This window comes from Suncus etruscus, chromosome 18 (assembly GCF_024139225.1).
Source record: "Suncus etruscus isolate mSunEtr1 chromosome 18, mSunEtr1.pri.cur, whole genome shotgun sequence".
Taxonomy (NCBI): Eukaryota; Metazoa; Chordata; class Mammalia; order Eulipotyphla; family Soricidae; genus Suncus; species Suncus etruscus.
In genome coordinates, this window is record NC_064865.1 from 56,707,536 (window position 1) to 56,722,219 (window position 14,684).

The 14,684-nt window shown below is 42.3% G+C and overlaps 1 protein-coding gene and 1 non-coding gene across 2 annotated transcripts in view; both read right to left on the reverse strand.

The window, feature by feature from the left end:
• The window catches only part of LOC125996117 (histone H2A type 1-B), a 949,462-nt gene that overhangs the window by 766,334 nt on the left and 168,444 nt on the right, over window positions 1-14,684 (reverse strand). The gene's annotated exons all lie outside the window — the stretch shown is intronic.
• TRNAM-CAU (transfer RNA methionine (anticodon CAU)) lies at window positions 740-811 on the reverse strand. Its single transcript has one exon. It is a non-coding gene; the product is annotated as a tRNA-Met (tRNA).

The window sequence follows — 14,684 nt, forward strand, 5'->3', positions numbered from 1 at the left end:
AAACGTTTAAATATGTTTAAAAGAGTGCCACTATATGCAATATAATATTAAATAGGCCTAAAAATTACAGTGATTAAATATCTGTCAACATCCCTTTTAAAAACAGAAGTATGCCTTCTATAATAGTTAAAAATTCTGTATTGATCCTCTTCTTGAATTATTATGTCCACAGAATTCTATAACAACATAATGTATGTTAAAAGTCTTAATTTGACTTGTTTGTGTCACATATAGATAAAAATAGAAATCTGAAATGTTTAAAATGTATATGAATATAAAAATGTATATAAATATAAATTATTTATACAAAACCAAAAGTGTGTAGTAATAATTTTTTTAAAAAAGATTTTCAATTTGTGTGTGTTATGGTAGGCTACGAAACACCAGAAGTAGACAATACATTTGAACATTCATTTACTGGAAGATACTAAAAAAGTGAAAGAGACACAAGACCACTTCAACCCTGGAGTTTTTCCAATTAACTTTTGTGTGTGTGTGTGTGTGTGCTAGCTAACAGGGATGGAAATTTTATAGTTCAAAGTCTTAGAATTGTATGTGTAGCAAGAGACAGGAAAAGAATGTGGGAAGAAAAACTCTAAATCAGGAAAAAATACACTTTCCAAGGGAGTTTTCTTAGTTCAGTATAGAAGATATGACAATCAACTTGCATTTTAAGTGATCAAGTGAAAAATCACTCTTGGCTAGGAAATGTCTTTTAATCAGAAAGAAAAGTTAACCTTAGCAGAGGATGGTTTCGATCCATCGACCTCTGGGTTATGGGCCCAGCACGCTTCCGCTGCGCCACTCTGCTAGCTGTCCCTAGGTGTCACCTTGCTTCTATTCAACCATCAGAATGACCTTTCGTGCCTAAGATAACATTCCATTCTTCCCTGCCCTTTTCCTTGTTTTCTCTTACTACTACCTCCGCCGCAACAATTCTGGATCCTGATTTCGCCAAATATTTAGACAGGCAGGCAGACTGGCAGGCAGGCAGGCAGGCAGGCAGGCAAGCAGACAGACAGACAGACAGACAGATAGATGATTGATAGATAGATAGATAGATAGATAGATAGATAGATAGATAGATAGATAAGCGGCTCTTTGTGTTGAGTCAAAACCACCCCACCCCAATTTTACAGAAAAAGGATGTATGAAAGAGATTTTGTTTTTGTGTTTAATTTCAAGGACGATTGCAAAAAGACGATTTCCTGCGGGGAGGAGAAGAAATCAAATTTATTTGGCCTTTTTTTTTTTTTTGCATGGCAACCACGATTTCGACTGGCTCGTTGGGGGGTGGGGGAATGCAGGACTCAGAAAAATGCAAAATGACAGATAAGAGGGGGGCTCATTTCCTCCGATCTGGCTGGCATCAAGGATCGGAGCTGTCCGAGGTCCTCGGACCCTGCGCCCCAACTCCAGGAGGCCGCAGATCCCCAGCCACCGTGGCCCTAAAATACGGTGGAACCAGCGCCCCAGGCTGCGACAGGGAGAAAAGCATCGCCGGCTTTTTCTTTTTCAGGCTGTTTCCAACTCGATTTGGAGCCTCGGGGATGCACTAGGTGGGGGGCGATTTCCTCCGGGCCAAGACTAGCACAGACAGGGTGGTCTCGAATTAGTACGTTTTGTCAGACTCCAACAGAGAAAGGGCCCAGAGACTGGAAGCCAGGCGACAATCCAACCTTTCCTCTATGTCCAGGGATATTCTGGATCATGCTATCTTCCCAATCAGACTCTTTGTCTCCCAATTTTTGTTATAGAGGCCATCTCAAGTTGTGCCTGGGGGTGTCATGAAGTTTTAGGGATCAAACCCTGGGCCTCACATTTTGCAAGAAATGTGCCCTACTGTAGCTAATCACCTTAAGCACACACTTGTTGTTTTTTTTTTTTAATTTTATTTTGATCATAGTGGCTTACATATTGTTGACAATGATATTTTAGGTACATATTTACATAAAATCAGGGGGGGATTCCCATCACCAAATTGTCCTCCCTACACCTCCGTTTTTGTCCTACCAACCATATCCTCTTCCCTCACCCCCAGGGTAGCTAGAATATGTGGTCTCCTCTGTATCTAGCCTACTGCATAGTAGTCTTGCACCTGTTTGGTCCTGGTGTCTCCCTTGTTTCCCCCTCTAATTGGGGGGGCAGGACTAGCTAGTTCAAGTTACGTGGTTTTGTTTGAAGGAGAGAAAAATAATAAACTGGGGTAAAAGTCTAATACGCCGAAAATAAGCAGAATTCTTCTAGAGGCTCTCAACATCGGTTTGAGAAACGAAGGAGAGAAAAAAGGTGAAACATTCCACCAGTACAAAAAGAAGTGTCAAATATCCACTGAGGACTCCAACAATAAACACAAGCACCAAAAAAAAAAAAAAAAAAAAAAAACACAAAAAAAAAACCCACAAAAACAAACACAAAACAAAACAAAACAAGCAAACAAACAAACAAAAAAACGCCATGGTCTTGATATAAGAAACATGGCATAGCATATAAAGAAAGAACACAAAGGAAGAGAAAGAATAAGTATAACTGGGGACAACTTCAATTACCACATCCAAACAGAGAAATTGACCAAAAATGGATAGGTAAGTAAAAAAAAATAATAATAATAAATGAAAATAAAATAATATATAAAAAAATAAATAATGTTTTGTGCTTTTTGTTTTCTTCCCTCCTGCCCAGGCACAGTAAATATTGGGGTCATTCGAAAAGGAATTCACTTGGCCTAAGAGATATGGGGTTTCTCCGCCCTTGGAGTGTATTGTCATGGGATCAACTATAGACTCTATTCAGGATCATTTACTCTCCCGGTGGTGCTATTGTGGTGTTTGTAAGACCTCTGCTCTGTCCTGGGTGATACTATCAGGCCTCTGTGTCTAGGGATCTCAGTATCTGCACAGATCCTGCGGTGGGATTTATAATGAAGTCAGTCTTTGTGGTTCTAGAAGTTCTGTTCCATCAGTGTCATTTTAATTCATCTTCTGTGGTTGGTGATCTTGGTCTTTGCACTGAACCTAGGATGGCACCTAGGAAGCACACACTTGTTTTAACACCCAGAGCACACACCCTGTTTTGCCTAATCCCCTTACTCAGTCTTCCCTAAACACAAAAGCACACACACAATTTTAATCCCCTCTTACCTATTTAACTGACACAATGTCCACACCCTATTTTCCCCTAATATAAATATCCCTTTCCCATCTACAATAAACTGAGTTACTTTCCCAAAGTGGCTGGTGGATATTTCTTTTTGAGAGTTCTACCAGTGACTTCTACATCTTGGGATCTGACTTCACCAGCGTCATTGACAACCTACCACTTGAGACACATCCCAGCTCATCTCTGATTTCTAGAGGATGTTTTCTTGCTCACTAGAAATCATGTTTCTTTGAAGACATTGGAAATAAGGTCAGCCAAGCTATAATCTCCCTTAGTGTAATTGCTTTGCCATTTTTAACTTGTAGAATTCACAGGAGCCTTGTGGGGAAAGACAAGCAAAAACTAATGGTGCCATTTGAGAGTGTGGGAAGAGATTTCCAGAAAAAATGAGTGACATGACATGCCCAGGGAGACACAGCCTATTGGAAGGAAACAATGTCACCTGACATTTTTCAGGCCTCTGGAGGAAAGAACTAGGGCTATATACACTTCGAACTTAAGTTCATATAAGAAACCTTATGATGGCTCATAACACCTAGAAAGCTTAGAATTTGGATTTAACCCAGATCTGTTTCTTGACCTTTATATTACATTAAAGAAGTAAATAGAGAAACATCTATCTTCTTTTCTCTTTGTGTCTGGAAGGAGGTATAACTAATGTTGGTTTATTTTGGGGGGGGCGGGGAGTCACACCGGGCAGCGCTCAGTTACTCCTGGCTGTATGCTCAGAAATCACCCAAAGGACAAAAAGAAAAAGGTCACCCTGGGCTCAGAAATAATGACTCTCAGGGAGGGATTGTTGGGTAGAAGGTCGCAGTGGCAAGTGCATTCTGCAGTCTTAAGACACAGGTGTGTTTTGGGGGTGCATCTTGGCGACTAGGCTTTCCGCTGTAGTAGAACGTGCTGAATTAATTTACCTTCCATGATGTCAGGTGCTCAGCAGGGCCCCAGTGCTGGGAGTTACCCTACAAGAGAAAGAGGACACTAAGGAGACCAGTGGCCCTGGGTAGAGCATGTGTCCCTGGTGACTCCTCAACAGTCACGCAAGACTCCACAATCACGCGGGGCTTGGAGCGACTGAGCATTCTGGCCCTTAGGCCTCTGTAGTCCTACATCGACCCATTGTTGTCTCCATCCTTTTCCCCCAACTTGGCCATCTTGGCTGTTCCTCGAAGATACAACGGGGAGCCCAGGGGTTTCCTCCAAACTCCCAAACCAAAGCTCCAGAAAGCAGCAAGGGCAGCAGTTTTGGAAGTTCCCCGCCGGCCCAACGGGCACACAGCCGGTTGTGAGTATCACCGGAGGCCGAGGCTGCAGTGGACAGGTAGGCCCAGCCTCCGGAGGACTGACTTTTTTTTTTTAATTTTTGGGGTTGGGAGGGCGTGTTGATGTGGGGTGCTTCCAATAAATGCCCAGAAGTCTCTAGAGATATACCACCGTCACAGAGATTATTAGCCCGTTTGGGCCTAACGGTTCAGGGATTGCTGGGTTGATGCTGCCTTGGGCGGTACACTGGGGTGCTTAGAAGGCTGTGCAGACATTTGAGATATTTCCCCTATTTCTTTTAGTTCTAAGACAAGCATTTGCTAAACTTGTTTTATTTTTGTTTTAGCTTTTGGGAGTGTACGGGGCAGTGTCTAAGGTTTATTCTTTACTCTGCCAAGTAAGCATTCTACCTACTATACTATTTGGGTCCAAAGAGTGTGTGTTTGTGTGTATACTTACATGTAACATATGTGTATATATATTTATATATACCTCTATATATAATTTTTTGGTCAGAGGAGGCTTCCTCCTGTTCCATACTCAGGGTTCACTCTTGGTGAACCTACAGACCATTATTGGGTGCCGGGATCCAACCTGGGTCAGCAACACAATCTCCTTCTTTGATGTATTCTCTGTCTCTGGCCTCTGTTATTTTCTTTATGAGAAAATAGATTTAGATGCCCTCAAGAGTCCCCGATTTGTCTCCTGAAAGACGTGAACTCAGTTTAATGTGAGTAGTTTGGATGGTATGTGTGAGTACGAAGCAAAATCAAGAATAAGTTGCATGGTTGCTTTGAGTTTGCTGACTTCTATAATGAAAAGTATTTTGTGATATAAAGAAATTTACAGTGCTTCATCATTTTCAATATTGGTTTGTTTATGGTGTTTTTTTTTTTTTTTTTTTTTTTTTGGAGGGGCCACACTCGGTGATGTTCAGGTGTTACTCCTGGCTATGCGCTCAGAAATTGCTCCTGGCTTGGGGATCATATGGGATACCAAGGAATTGAAGCACAGTTCGTCCTAGGCTAGCATGCACAAGGCAGTCGCCTTAGGCCCTGCGCCACTGCTCGGGCCTCCATTTTCAATATTGTTAATGTCTTTGATGCTGCAATTTGGAGCTATTCTAAGTTTGATGTATTTGAATACTTGGTTCTAATGAAAAAATATATTGGCTGTGCTTGCTGAATCAGTATAATTATTCTTCGTTCTAAATTAAAAATTGAGTTATCATTGACGTTTAACATTTATTTTAGATTTTAATATAGTAATTCTATATTTGTAGATATTACATAATGATAATCACAGTAAGTTTAGTTATTTTTTGTCTCCCAAAATATACAAATTATATTTTCTTCTGATGAGGACTTTCAAGATCTTCTCAGCAACTTATTTCTCCTACACCACCAACTTATTTTCTATGAGTTTTTTTGTTCTGAAATTCCACATATAAGTGAGATGTCTTTCTCTGACTTATTCACTTAGTTTAATGAACCTGTGTTTATTCATAGGTTGTCACAGATGACAAGGTATAATCTCCTTGTGGCTGTGAAGAATTACGCACTATTGATTGACATTTGGGCAACAAAGGACCATATATGCAATGGTGGTCCCCATAGATTATATATGACTATAGCCAAAGTGTGTGTTAGGCTTTACTATCTAGGTTTCTATAATTTCACTCTGTGACATTCAGACAGAGTGTGAATTCCCTAATACAGTTCTCAGAATGTATCCTAGTTCTTAGTGCATAATGGTATGTATACAACAACTTTTTGTTTTGTTTTGTTTTTTGGGCCACACCCATTTGATGCTCAGGGGTTACTCCTGGCTAAGTGCTCAGAAATTGCCCCTGGCTTGGGGGGACCATATGGGACGCCGGGGGATCGGACCAAGGTCCTTCCTTGGCTAGTGCTTGCAAGGCAGACACCTTACCTCTAGCGCCACCTCCCCGGCCCCTGTATACAACAACTTTGTTAGACAGTTTCTTTTTTTTTTTTTTTTTTGGTTTTTGGGCCACACCCAGTGACGCTCAGAGGTTACTCCTGGCTATGAGCTCAGAAATCGCTCCTGGCTTGGGGGACCATATGGGATGCCGGGGAATCGAACCACGGTCCGTCCAAGGCTAGCGCAGGTAAGGCAGGCACCTTACCTCCAGCGCCACCGCCCGGCCCCGTTAGACAGTTTCTTACCACCAAATACTTAGGTTGTTTTCATATCTTGGCTATCAGTCCTCAGTCCCATTTAATGCAAAAGCTGTGCTATAAATCTGGTAGTGATTTTGTTTTTCCTGATATGAATTTAGTTAATTTGCAAGCTGCTCGTTACCATGAGTGTGATTTTTCTCTGAGCTGTATATGGGTTAGAGTATCCAGTAAGCATCAGAGCCTGTAAGTTGACACCTAGCTATTAACCCAAAAGAAAGACATTCCTCCATCTTCCTCCCCCTGCAACCTCTTCCTTTGATATATAAAAGCCCACCTATATCTTACTCCACCCTGCCCCTCCTGGTTGTATTTTTGTGCTGGATTGAATAAAGAAAAAGCAGTTCTGGCTTTGGGCACAGGAGAACAGGAGAAACCAAGAAAAGTGAACTGACTCCATGATACTCTCCTGACTAGCTTGGCTTATTAATCCTTCACGGATACCCTGCTTCTTCAGACCCATTCACCTGGAGTTAGAAATACACATGTGAGGTGATCTCACAATGGGTGGGATTTATTTTACACCTGCCTAAGGATGGTATTGACTAATACCCCCAGAGGTTTCCTGTGAGTGGAGGCGATAGAGGCCAATAACATCAAACGTGGAATTCTGCTCTCAAGCCTGGGCAAGCCTGGGCAGTCCTCTTTTGGAGAGACTTGGTTTGGGATCACTCCTGAAGGGGCTCCAACCTGGGTTGACTCCATGCAAAGCAAGTGCCCTACCTGCTCTACTTTATCTCTAGTCCCTCTTCTATGGTTCTTTTGGGTGGTTTTTTTTTTCCATAAATGACCTTAAAATTAAGTTGATCTTAAATCACTTTGAACCCCTACCTACTGCATAGTCCAATACAAGTTGTACTCTAGTTGTAACCTAAACTAGGAATGTTCAATTTAATAATGCATCTTTAATCTTATAAATGCAAACAACCTCATAAATGGATCAACTCTTTTTGTTGGTCCGCCCTTGGTACACTAACTCTTGGGATTGACTCTCCTGTAAGGCTGCTGATTTATCTAAAGGGGCTGGTGGCGTTATGTTTTTTCCTATCCAACTGGTCACTTTTTCTAAAAGTGATGAGTCACTTTTAGATTATGAAACTTGGGCCACAGAGATACCTTGGAGGTAGGGCGTTTGCCTTGCATGCAGAAGGGCAGTGATTCAAATCTTGGCATCCCATATGTTTCCCCGAGCCTGCTAGGAGCAATTTCTGAGCGTAGAGCCAGGAGTAACCCGAGAGCTGCCGGGTGTGACCAAAAAAATAGATTCTGAAACTTAGCTTGTGAGATTTTCACCCCTTTTTGTTAACTTTTATTTATTTACACTACATTTCCAGAGTGCACTGTGTAGTCAAATGTATTTCTGAATTGTGGACTGTGGAAATCCCTATATTGAATATTAATTCAAGGCTGAATTAACCAGACTTTCCCACCACCACTTTCTTCCCCCAGAATCTCCACTCTGTTCCACGAGTTCCAACACATCTCTCTTAAACTCTGAGGAACATCAGGAAATGAAAAGAAAAAACATATTTGTCCCATCATTCACATATATATTGTTTAGTGTTCTTTCGAGCTCTTCTTTATCTTCTGCTTATGTGATATGAAAATATATATATTTGTTTATGCATAACTAAAATTAATGAAAATGTTTATTTTCTTTCCCATGTTAGTATTTTACAATATAATTTTTTTTTTGTCCCATCAAAGGATCTACTTGATTTCATCCCTGCATCTCTGTTGGCTTGTTTTCATTCAGAATACCTGGCACTTACTTCTGTCAGCTATTGTTAAGAGAGCTTATAAAGTGATGGTTAATTTTATTAGCTGGAAAGATGGTATTATGTTAATCCTGGTGAGCAGAGGAATGTCTTTATTAGTTAACAGATACTGTTGACAAGTCAAGTGAAAAGATTCCTGGTTCTTAAAATACCCCAGGAATTAAAAAAATAGCAGGGAGTTGGGAAGGTGATGCTAAACAGGATTTAAAAAACATGAATCATTGTTCAAATCTGGACAAAGAATAACTTGGGGACTCATCACACTATTCTGTTGTATAAAACAACACCATTCTATGGTATATCAGTTTGAAATGTTCTGTAATAAATATTTTGGAATTTTTGGTCAGTGGCGCTCAGGACTTATTCTCTTTTTGTTTGTTTTATTTTAGGGCCATAACCAGCTGTGCTTAGGGGTTACTCCTGGCTCTGCACTCAGAAATTACTTTTGGCAGGCTCAAGGGGACTGTACGGGATTCTGGGGATCTAATTCAGGTCTGCAGCGTGCAAGGTAAATGCCTTACCCATTATATAATTGTTCCAGCCACTCAGTGCTAACTCTCGGCTCTGTGCTCACAGATCAGTCCTGACAGTGCTCAGGGAAACATATACTGTGCCAAGGACCAAACCAATTTGGTTTGGCAGTTGCAGTACCCCTGGCTTAGTAAACTACTTTATTTTATTTTTGGTTTTTGGGTCATACCTGGCAGCACTAAGGGTTACTCCTGGCTCTGGGCTCAGAAATCACTCCTGGCAGGCTCGAAGGATTATATGGGATGCCGGGATTCGAAACACCATCCGTCCTGGTTCGGCTAGTGCAAGGCAAACATCCTACTGCTGTGCTATCACTCCGGCCCTCAATAATTAATTTTTTAAGTTATACCAGCACTTTTTAGGAACAGTGAAGTCAGTTACACATCCATTCTTACCTCATTTTAAAGCCAGTTTGGTTCTCTGACAAATGAAGAAATTTTACCCCTCTGTCACTTCCATAATACTTAGTGATTTCTTTACCCAGGATCCATTCTTTTTCAAGGGTTTAAAAACCCTACAACTCAAAGAACTCCCTCTTTATGGCATTCTTTCCCTCTCTGGTCACACATGCTTGGCTTGGCTTAGCTTTAGCCTTGTGTCCTTGTTCATGACTTTGGTCATGGTGAGTGAAAACAATGTTCAGAGTCGATGCTCAGTAGACATTTATTGAATCAGTGTCCACAAGGATGAATCAGGCAGCCAACATTCTGCCTTTTATGCAGAACACTGATGTCTTGGCACACAGGACCACCTGCCTGTGGGCAGTGCAGCATCTGTTGCCTCTTCCTGTTCTCCCTCGATTCTCCCTGTTCCCTTTTGAATCCTTGTTCCAGAAGTCCTTGTCCTCCGTCTTTAAAAGGTGCCTGCCAACTGCTCACCACCCACAGCCTTCTGTCCTTCGCACATTTCCACACCCACCATGAGCTCCTATTCATCAGATTTGTCAGAGATGCAGTTTCTTTAGAATTTTGCTCTCGTGCTCTAAAGTCAGTTGCCAGTCCAGCAAACATGAATTTGACTCTGCAGTAGAGCCGTTATTTCTGCAGAGAAACAGTTTAGTTCCTTAACCTCTGTCTGAAGATTATCAGACGAAACCTGAGCTGTGTCATACAGGGACTCTTGGTAGTGATGTGGGTGGTAGGGTCACATAACATAGACTGGAGTGCTCCTCCCTGTATGTAGTTCAGCAAGACTCAGACTACTACATTGCTCCTAGATATGTTAAGCCATATGAGAATTTCTGGGGCAAGCAGAGCACCTCCTCTGCTGTCCAACACAGCTTGACTGAGTAGGGAAGACCCTAACTTGGGGTTTTGTAGTGGATAGGTACTGGAACTGGACGAGGGGTTTTCTTTTGGGGGGTGGGTATGGGAGTCTATCCAATGGTCCTCTGATCATTCCTGGCTCTGCTCTCAGGAATTACTTCTGTCTGACTTGAAGTACCTTATGGCATTCTAAGGATTGAATCCAGCTCAGCCATGTGCAAGGCAAGTGTTCTGCCCACTGTACTATCACTCCATTCCTGGAATAAGGGTTTTACTTAAGATCCAGTCCAGGGTCTGGAGTGATAGCACAGCAATAGGGCATTTGCCTTGCATGACAATGACCTGAGACAGACCCTGGTTCAATCCCATATGGTCATATGGTCCCCCGAGCCTGCCAGGAGCAATTTCTTTCTTTCTTTCTTTCTTTCTTTCTTTCTTTCTTTCTTTCTTTCTTTCTTTCTTTCTTTCTTTCTTTCTTTCTTTCTTCCTTCCTTCCTTCCTTCCTTCCTTCCTTCCTTCCTTCCTTCCTTCCTTCCTTCCTTCCTTCCTTCCTTCTTTCTTTCTTTCTTTCTTTCTTTCTTTCTCTCTCTCTCTCTCTCTCTCTCTCTTTCTTTCTTTCTTTCTTTCTTTTCTCTTTCTTTCTTTCTTTTCTCTTTCTTTCTTTCTTTCTCTTTCTTTCTTTCTTTCTTTCTTTCTTTCTTTCTTTCTTTCTTTCTTTCTTTCTTTCTTTTCCTTCCTTCCTTCCTTCCTTCCTTCCTTCCTTCCTTCCTTCCTTCCTTCCTTCCTTCCTTCCTTCCTTCCTTCCTTCCTTCCTTCCTTCCTTCCTTCCTTCCTTCCTTCCTTCCTTCTTTCTTTCTTTCTTTCTTTCTTTTTTTTTTTTTTGGTTTTTGGGCCACACCCAGTGGTGCTCAGGGGTTACTCCTGGCTGTCTTCTCAGAAATAGCTCCTGGCAGGCACGGGGACCATATGGGACACCGGGATTCAAACCAACCACCTTTGGTCCTGGATCGGCTGCTTGCAAGGCAAATGCCGCTGTGCTATCTCTCCGGGCCCTTTATTATTATTATTATTATTATTATTATTATTATTATTATTATTATTATTATTATTATTTTGGTTCAGGAGCAATTTCTGAGTGCAGACCCAGGAGTAACTCCTGAGCACTGCCAGGTGTGACCCAGAAAACAAAAACAAACAAAAAAATCCAGTCCAAGGCTTAGGTTTTGATTCCCATAATTTCAACCATCAAAAAAAAAAAAAACGGGCTGGGCGGTGGCGCTAAAGGTAAGGTGCCTGCCTTGACTGCGCTAGCCTCGGACGGACCGCGGTTCGATCCCCCGGCGTCCCATATGGTCCCCCAAGCCAGGAGCGACTTCTGAGCACATAGCCAGGAGTAACCCCTGAGCGTCACCGGGTGTGGCCCAAAAACAAAAAAAAAAAAAAAAAAAAAAAAAAACAAAAACAAAAACAAAAAACTTGGGACTATTTGGGGGTTATGACTCTTCACTTGCAATGCAACCAACTCCAGTTGGATTCTCAGCACTGCAAATGATACCCTAAACACTGCTAGTGGTCATTCCTGACCACAGAACACGAATAACCCCTAAGCACCATAAGGTGGGCTCAACACCCCACCCATCAGTGAAAACTGTTAATAGATGGCAAAAATGAAACCTGGCTTAGGATGGGGTGTATCGGAAAGGCATGGTCCTAGTTTCAGTCCATGGCACTAACACATTAGATATTTTCATTTCTCAAAAAGATGGGAACAGACTCTTAAAATCAAAAGTGGCTTTTTTTTTTTTTTTTGGTTTTTGGGCCACACCCGGTAACACTCAGGGGTTACTCCTGGCTATGCGCTCAGAAGTTGCTCCTGGCTTGGGGGACCATATGGGACGCCGGGGGATCGAACCGTGGTCCGTCCAAGGCTAGCGCAGGCAAGGCAGGCACCTTACCTCTAGCGCCACCGCCCGGCCCCTCAAAAGTGGCTTTTGCATGAAGAATCAAGAACCTTATGGGTGGAGGGTAACCCTCATCCTAAGGAGATATACTTGTAATGTGTTGGATACTTCAACAGGCCTGTGTCTGAGATAGAGGTCGATGTTGAGTATAATATGCTGTCTTGTATTGATACTTTCCTCTTACACAGCTGCTTGTTCTATAAAGAGGAGCAGTGAGAAAGATGAAGGGAATTTTTTTCAAAAAGCTTTGTTTAGAAATCTCGATTAGCCCTTGAAAGTAAAGTGGGGTGCCTGTTTTTAGTACATGATCAAGATTGAGTGGGGTTTACAAGCAGTTTTGGATGAAAGAATGAAAAGAGTGGCTGGAGGGGGAAGGGACCCTGTGGGTTTCTTTTAGGGATTATGATGGTCACCTCTTCCCATCTTTAAAGATGGTGCAATGCAATCATCAGTTTCCAGGAACATTTCCAGGCCCATACATTCTTCCAGAATCTTGCCATTCTCCAGAGACAACTTTTCCTTCCACCCACATTCTGTTAATCCCCTCCTTGATTGTTATTTCTCAGCATGTCAACATGTGACTTCCAAGGCTAGGTCACAAAAGGTGGACTGCATTTTGCTACCTGACTCTCTTACCCCTGGAAACCAGCCGCCATATCCTGAGAAATATCCGGCTACCTGGGGAGGAAAGCAATCTGTTGTTTTTGGGGGCTAGAGTAATATTCAGGTCTCAGTAGAGGGGAACACCCAATGTCTGTGTAAGTTGAGATGATCCCAAACTCATCCACATTTCCACATGTGCATCCCTTTGCTGCCTCCTGTCTCAACAGCCAGACTATTTATGATATGACTTAAAGAATCATTTTTATCTATTCCCCCTCCTTTCCCATTACTGAGGATCTGGCTGCAATGATCAGGGGTTGCTCATGCTTGGTGGCAGTGCTACATACAAGTTTACGAGGGTGGTTGAAAGTCTGGCAGAGAGGCCGGAGAGATAGCATGGAGGTAAGGTGTTTGCCTTGCATGCAGAAAGTCTGTGGAATCCCAGCATCCCATATGGTTCCCTGAGCCTGCCAGGAGTAACCCCTGAGCGCTGCCAGGTGTGACACAAAAACAAAAACAAACAAACAAAAAAAGAAAGTCTGGGGGGCCGGAGAGATAGCATGGAGGTAAGGCGTTTGCCTTTCATGCAGGAGGTCATCGGTTCGAATCCCGGCGCCCCATATGGTCCCCTGTGCCTGCCAGGAGCAATTTCTGAGCCTGGAGCCAGGAATAACCCCTGAGCACTGCCAGGTGTGACCCAAAAACCAAAAAAAAAAAAAAAAAAAAAAAAAAAAAAAAAAAAAAAAAAAAGAAAGTCTGGCCGCAGTGCTTGTGGTTACAAACCTTAGCTTCAATGTTTACACACAGTTGGCTGCAGAATGCTGAAGATCAAACTCGTGGCCTCCTGAGAATGATGCAAGCTGACTCATCCATGAGCACCTATGTCCCTGTTTTGAGATATGTGCACTAGAACTCATTGCCTCTTGCTCACTCAATTCTGCCTTATTCCTTTTGGAATACTCTACCAGTCATACTGGAATATTGCCTGAGTTAAAACAGAATTCTCAGTTCTATATCCTCTTCTAGAAACTACTACATATTCTTTTCTCTAATAGCAAATCTTGTCAGCTGCGGATATTTGCTTTCCCCAATCGCTTAATCAGATTTTAGCTCCATTAATCTACCAGATACTGTTTTTAAGAGTAACAACAAACTCATCACTACCAAATCCAAAAATCAAACCTGTCTTCGTCTTTTTCAGCTTCTCAGGAAATGAAGAGTTGATAGTGCTCTTTTTGAAACATTTTTTTCTCCTTTGGCTTCCAGCATGCTACACTCTATTGAAGATGATCAGCCCACCTAATTTACGCTTCCTAATGCATGCACGGATCCTCATCCTGCAGAGGATTTCTAAATTCTAAATTTCTTAGAGTGTAATACTAAACTTTTTTACTCTCCTCCTAACCCACATCCAATTCTGTTTTTGTTTTTGTTTTTTTGTTTTTTTGGTTTTTTTTTTTTGGTTTTTGGTTTTTGGGTCACACCCGGCGGTGCTCAGGAGTTACTCCTGGCTGTCTGCTCAGAAATAGCTCCTGGCAGGCACGGGGGACCATATGGAACACCGGGATTCGAACCAACCACCTTTGGTCCTGGATCGGCCACTTGCAAGGCAAACGCCGCTGTGCTGTATCTCCGGGCCCCCACTTCTGTTTTTATTGTTTCTGCCACATCTGTCATTGCTTAGTACTTACCCCTAACTCTGCAATCAAGGATCATTCCTGACAGAACTTGGGGGACCTTGTGTGCTGCTGGGTAGAAAATCGAGGTTGGCTGCATGCAAGCCTACTGTACTGTTGTGCTAGTCCCTCCACAGTATCTGGTTGTAAGTATAAACTGCAGACTCTTTGAAGTTAATCTGTCCTTCAAAGTTGCATATCTAACTTCCCTCTTGACTCTCTACTTAAGATATGTAAAGCAATA